Source organism: Ovis canadensis, chromosome 13 (genome assembly GCF_042477335.2).
Source record: "Ovis canadensis isolate MfBH-ARS-UI-01 breed Bighorn chromosome 13, ARS-UI_OviCan_v2, whole genome shotgun sequence".
NCBI classification, from domain to species: Eukaryota; Metazoa; Chordata; class Mammalia; order Artiodactyla; family Bovidae; genus Ovis; species Ovis canadensis.
The window spans coordinates 82,718,833-82,725,812 of record NC_091257.1 but is presented as its reverse complement, the minus strand read 5'-3'; positions in this window follow the sequence as shown (position 1 = coordinate 82,725,812).

Below are 6,980 nucleotides of genomic sequence, written 5' to 3'. Positions count from 1 at the left end.
TCTTTAAAGATATTTCCAGGGACTACTCTGGTGGTCCAGTGGTTAAGACTCCAAGTTTCCTAATGCGGGGACCAAGGTTCAATCCCTGGTTGGGGAGCTAAGATCCCACATGCTGTGCAGCATGGGAGGGGCAAAAAAAGATATTCCCAAGAGTCTTCATTAGAAGGGCCCACCATTTAAGGATTAGAATGGAGATTTTTTGAATTCCCCCCTCCTTCAGGGTGGTAGAAAATAGGGTGACTCTGCAGGGCCAGAGAAGGATGTGCTAGGAAAATATCAAGTGTTTTCTGTGTTTAACCAAGCATCCCTAACATCTCTGCTTCTCAGCAAGAGACTATAATATGAATGGCATGTCCATGAGTTGGGCAGTGCACAGCCTGCACCACCGTATGTGGCAATCCTGCCTCCCTTCAGTGGAAGGTGGGTGGATGTGCACTTCAGGGCACACCCAGCCTGTGTCCCCTTGCTACCTCACATGTAAGAAATGGAGTAAATGTAAAGTCGGAAGTCCACACACAGAGAGAGGGGGACATACAGGACAGAGTGTCCTGGTAGCATTTCAGTCCCTGGTGTTTGTCACCTTGGAAGCTCGGTTCCACCTCTGCCCTCCCTCTTGTTCAATTATATAGGCTTCCCAATAATGTAATTCTTTGTTAGCATAAGTTAGGTTTCTGTCTCCAACACTCCTGGCTAAAAGCCCATAAATGGCCAATTATTAAGGTATTCCACCAGTGGCATGGAGCATGGGAGGTTGGCAGTTGCCTGATGCACTGTGTGTGCTTATCTCAGATGACTTTCTCATCTACGACACTGGCCTGCCTAACTGGAGACTGCAGCAAACAGGGCAGCATGTTGAAGTCTCAAAATCAAAGTATTGTGACAAGCTTTGCTTGGGGCATTCAGATAACAGTCCATGCTCAGTGGCTTGGCCTTTTTTGTCAGTCCGTGATGTGTCTGCAGACCTTAAAAACAAAACAAAATTGCAGTGCATGCTCTGGAAGCTCCTGAAGGGGTGGATGTTTCAAGGGAGTCTACTGCTGCCGGGGATGTGTTGGGGACCTATCCAGAACAGGAGTAGGCTGATGACTAGGTCTGCCTGGAACAAGGCTCTTTCAGGAGTGGACACAGTGGGCTTAAGGAGGCTCTACAGGGAGGAGAAGCCACCAGCCACTTGCTACTGGTCATCAAAACAGAACAGTAGCAGCAAAAAGAGGGCAAGGGCACTGCTCTGCCAGTGAACCTTCTATTCATTCATTCAATACACAGTGAGTAAGTGCTTCCACTCTGCGGGCACTGTGCTAGTGGGTGTGGCCAGCAGATGACAATCACAGCCTGACTGGCAGGAAATTAAAAAAGGAACAGTGAAAACTACCACCTAAACAATTCCCCAAACAACTGTTAAGTTAATGATTTTTTCCCATAAAGGCACTGGAAAAGCCATGCCCCTTTTCAAATGCTGCTTTTTGTTTTTCTACTTGTATAATGACTGGGACTTCCCTGGTGGCTCAGACAATAAAGTGTCTGCCTGCAATGCAGGAGACCCAGGTTCGATCCCTGGGTTGGGAAGATACCCTGGAGAAGGAAATGGCACCCCACTCCAGTTCTCTTGCCTGGAAAATCCCATGGACAGAGGAGCCTGGTAGGCTACAGTCCATGGAGTCACAAAGAGTCGGACACAACTGAGTAACTTCACTTTCACTTCTTTCACTGAATGACTGGGAGGTATAGGGATGAATGAAAGAAACCCTTTGTGTCTGCCTCATTCCAAGCTTATGGTCTAATAATCCACCAATATCCAATTAGCTCTGTCCCACAAATGCAAGCATGGGTTTCTATTGGGAAGTCTAGTAATTTATCCCAGTGACATCAAAAGTGTGGTAGATATCACAGAATCGGGAAGAAGACAAGATATGATAGACTGAGTTATGACCCCTCAAAAGGTGTTATGTTGAAGTCGTTTAACACCTGGTACCTGGGGATGTGACCTGCTGTGGAAACAGTCTTTACAGAGGTAATTAAGTTAAAATGAGGTCACGTTGCAAGAGGGAGGACCATTAATCCAATATGACTGGTGTCCTTACAAGTAAGGAGAAAGGTACTCCAGGAGAATGCTGTGTGACTCCCAAGGTTGATGGGCACCACCAGAAGCTAGGGAGAGGCAAGGAAGAATCTTGCCCAGAGTATCAGAGGGAACATGGCCCTGCCGTCACATTGATTGTGGACTTCTAACCTCCAGAATAGTGAGAGAACACATTTCTGTCTTAAGCCACCCAGTTTGTGGCACTTTCTTATGGCAGCCCTGGGGAATAAATTCAATACACATAAAAATTTTCTTTCTCTTCCACATCTTACCTGTATTAGCAAGCTACTTAATCTTTCTGAATCTCAGTTTCTTGACTCTAAAGTAGATCGAATATGCAAAATGGAGCAGCTGCTGTGTGAAAAAAAAATTTTTTTGGCTGCGCCATGCAGCTTGCAGATTCTTAGTTCCTTGACCAGGGATCAAACTCAGACCACAGCAGTGAAAGTGCTGAATCCTAATCACTAGGCTACCAGGGAACTCTCTGGTGCAGCTGCTGGGGCAAATAGTGTGGTGGTTGCTCAAAATATTAAAAATGGAATTGCTGTAGGATCCAATGATTTCACTTATGGATATATCCTCAAAACAACTGAAAGCAGGGTCTTTAAGGGATATTTGTCCCCCCACGTTCATGGCCATATATGCACTATAGCCAGAAAGAAGCCACTCAAATGTCCATTGGTGGATGAATGGATAAATATGATGTGGTCTATCACATAATGGAATATTATTCAGCCCTCAAAAGGAAGGAAATTCTAACAAATGCTACAACATACATGAACCTTAATGATATCATGCCAAGTGAAATAAACCAGTTATAAAAGGACAAATACTGAATGATTCCAGGCTTCCCTAGTGGCTCATTGGTAAAGAATCCATCTGCCAATGGTGGAGACACAAGAGATGTGGGTTTGATACCTGGTCCGGGAAGATCCCCTGCAGAAGGAAATGGCAACCCACTCCAGTGTTCTTGCCTCGGAAATCCCATGGACAGAGGAACCTGGTGGGCTATAGACCATGGGGTCCCAAAGAGTTGGCCATGACTTAGCAACTAAAGAACAATAACTGAATGATTCTACTTATGCAAGTTTCCTTGACTAGTCCAATTCAGAATCAGAAAGTAGAATGGTGGTTGCCAGGGACTGGGGAAAGTGGAGTTACTATTGGATGGCTGTAAGTTTCAGTTTGAAAGATGAGAAGAGTTCTGGGGATTGACTGCACAACGATGTGAATGTACTGGACACTACTGAGCTGAATATTTAAAAATGGCTAAGATGGTAAGTTTTATGTTATGGTTATTTTACAATTCAAAAATTTAGGAGACTTCCCTGGTGGTCCAGAGGTTAAGAATCTGCTTTACAAGGCAGGGGACACAGGTTCGATTCCTGGTCGGGGAACTAAGATCCCACATGCCTTGGAGCAACTAAGCCATCAAGCCACAGCTGGAGTCAGTGCCCCGCAAAGAAAGATCCCACATGACGCAATGAGGATCCTGTGTGCCGCAACTGAGACTCGGCGCAGCCAGATAATTAAAATAGGTAAAATAATGCATTGAAATATGTGAATACCATAAGTGCTTTTTTCAGTAGTTGATATCTTACCTTAAATAGTAAACTAGTAATACATTTTAGCTATTACCATGGTTATCATAATTTGATTAAAAATTAATATTCATTCATGCTGCTGCTGCTAAGTCGCTTCAGTCGTGTCTGACTCTGTGTGACCCCATAGACGGCATAAAAATTCTTAGAATTCTAAAAATAGAATATACATCATAAAACATTGTGCTCAGTCACTTCAGTCATATCTGACTCTAACCCAGTGGACTGTAACTCGCCAGACTCCTCTGTCCGTGGGATTCTCCAGGCAAGAATACTGGAGTGGGTAGCCATACCCTCCTCCAGAGGATTTTCCTGACCCAGGGATGGAACTCGCATCTCTTTCGTCTCCTGCATTGGTAGGCAGATTCTTTACCACAGAGCCACCAGGGAAACTGTCAGTCAATATCATACACAATGGTGAAATCATGGAAGAATTCTTCTATTTTTATCCTAGAAGCTCCAGAAAAATAGTCAGGGATGTCTGCTGCCCTTGGCCAGGATGACCCAAGATCATAAAAGTAAAGAATTGGGGACTTCCTTTGCGGTTCAGAGGCTAAGATTCTGCGCTCCCAACGCAGGGGGCCCAGGTTCCATCCCTGGTGAGGAAACTAGATCCCCCACAAACACCACAACAAGAGTTCACATGGCACAGCAAAGACAGAAGGTCCTGTATGCTGCAACTAAGACTCAGCACAGCCAAATAAACAAAGGCACAAATAAATAAATATTTTAAGAGTACAGAATTGCTATCGTCAACTAGCATGGTGAGAGAGAATGAGCCAAAGTCAAATATTGTTATCCTGGAATGCTCAGGTATTCAGGCAAGATAGATAATGATTCTCAAGTCAGGAAAGTTTAAGTTAATTAGCCACAAACATCTCAGTTATTTAGTTAGCAAAGGAGGCCCAAAACTGCTGCTCAGGGAAACTCAAGTTAAATAGCTAAGACCATCCAGAGTCATTAGTCAAGAGGGTTGATTCAAGGATTGTCCACCGCCGAATGAAGGAAAGTCTGACGTCACCAGGCAAAGTTACCAGGCTTTCTCTTGGGCTCTAGTCCCCCAGGGCCCAGCCTGCCAGTTTCTGAAGGGAGAAAGCCACCTCTTCTCCTGTCTGTCCCCATGGCAGAGGCCTGAGCTATATAAACCCTCAGTGAGCTCACACTGACTCCCCCTCCAGCATCAGTGGCCTTCAGCCCAGGACAAAAATGAACCAGAAGCAAGACTAGTCACAGGGAGGTTTGGAAGTCAGAGAACCCAGCTAGGGGGACCCAAGGAAGTGGGGGTGTGGAGACCTCGGTGGGAACTGACCCTGGTGGAGAGACCCTCTGTCTCATCTCTGTCCGAGCATCCAGTGAGGGTTTGGGGCTGCTGGAGACCCCCAAACAGGCCCAGACCTGGGCCACAGGACAGCAGAGGCCCTGGGCGGCTGGACTGGCCAAGGCTACCACTGGGCCTCAGTCCAAGCCTATTCCTCCTGAAAGATGTAGTAACAGAGCATCAATAAGGTGAGGAGGAGGAAAAGGAACAGAAAAATAAAAATTGCCAGTATGTTGTTCATTCTTAGTGTGGGGATGGAGCTTGGAGCTCCTGCAGGGCTCACCAGGCCAGCTGCTGACTTCCGGCCTAGACCCTGGGCATCACTTCCTTGGGACAATCTGTTTAGTCAGCTGAGACCTCATCTCCAAGCCCCACCCCCCTGCGACCCCACCCCAGGTCCAGGCAGCAGGAATCTCTCAGCCACTGTGAGGTCACAAACTCCAAGATGGCAGAATGTTGGCCTCCCAGTCACAGCCCTATCCTTTATAAATGCGATTAGTATTTTGAAAGTGAGACTTTTCGTATGTCATCATAAAACATATATATTATATATACATATTTTGGCTCTCTCTTTGAACTTTCTAAATGGAAATATCTTTTCCCTATCCTTAGAAAAATATCAGGCAGTCCTCATAACTTCTCTGATCCTTCTTAGGTAATAAGTCTTGTGTTACTAAAAATAGCAAACATGATTTCTATTCCATTGATTTAAATGTTCGTCTCATATATTCATCATGCTTTCAATGACTGTTGACAGTTAAGACTTCTCTGCTCTCCACCGTCTGGGACCAAGCATAGGGTGGGCTGCTGTCTGCTAGGAGGGAATGGGAACCTTCTCCCTTTACTTGCCCAGATGTGTTTCTAGTCACCAGTTTCTGCTCAGTCCTCCTACCCCCCAACTCCCAGTACCTCCAGGATCAGGTGAAATGAAGAGTGAGATGGGGGAACATTTCTCCCCAGGCTGGACCTGAAATTAAGGCTGTGCATTCTCCTTCGGCCCCTATTTCAAGGGTTCTTCAGCGAGCCTCCTCCTGGTGCCCTTTGACTGAACCCCATGTGGTGTGAACAGGCCCTCTTCTAACAGGCTCTGTCTAAAGTAGAACCTCTTGGGCAGCAGGTAGCCAGTCCTAGCCCAGATTCTACACCTGCTAAAGGAGACAATATACTGAGGAAGGGGTTGGGCACGGGTCACCTGGGGTTTCCAACGCTAGGTGACATTAATCAAGCTCCAAGGTGTTCCTGCTGGAGCTCCCAGTATGAGGATCACCAGAGAAAAAGGAACATCCTCCTACTCTTCCTCTTAGGGGCAAAGGAGGAGGGACTATTTTAACACACAGAGCCCATGAGTCCCTCTTTTTCATGCCTAACACTGTACTTTAAAATATATATATACATATATATATTTATTTATGGCTGTGCTGGGCCTTCATTGCTTTGCACAGGCTTTCTCTTGTTGCAGAGAGCAGGGGCTGCTCTCTAGCTGAGGTGCGTGGGCCTCTCCTTGTGGTGGTTTCTCTTGTTGCAGAAGACGGCTCTAGGGCATGTGGCTTCAGTAGTTGCTGTGCGCAGGATCAGTAGTTCTGGCACACGGGCTTAGTGGCTCGGCAGCACGTGGGATCTTCCCGGACCAGGGATCGAACTGGTCGCCCCTGCATTGCAAGGCAGATTCTTAACCACTGGATCACCAGGGAAGCCCCACTATACTGTTAATACCCTCGGATTGGAAGAGAGGATTGAGTCACAAGCAACCATTTTCCAGTTATTTCTTCCTAAATTCTACATCTAACCCAATACACTCTTTGGAAGGTAGCTGCCATTTTATCAGGTGGAACCTTCAAAAATTACAACCATGATTTGCTGTTGTTCAGCTACTCTTTCCTGTATTTTGGTGCCTCCTTGGTACCTCGGCTGAAATACCTATTTTAATATTTTGTTACACTAACAACAAGCATCAACCGCGCCTTTCAGATGGTCAGCCTCC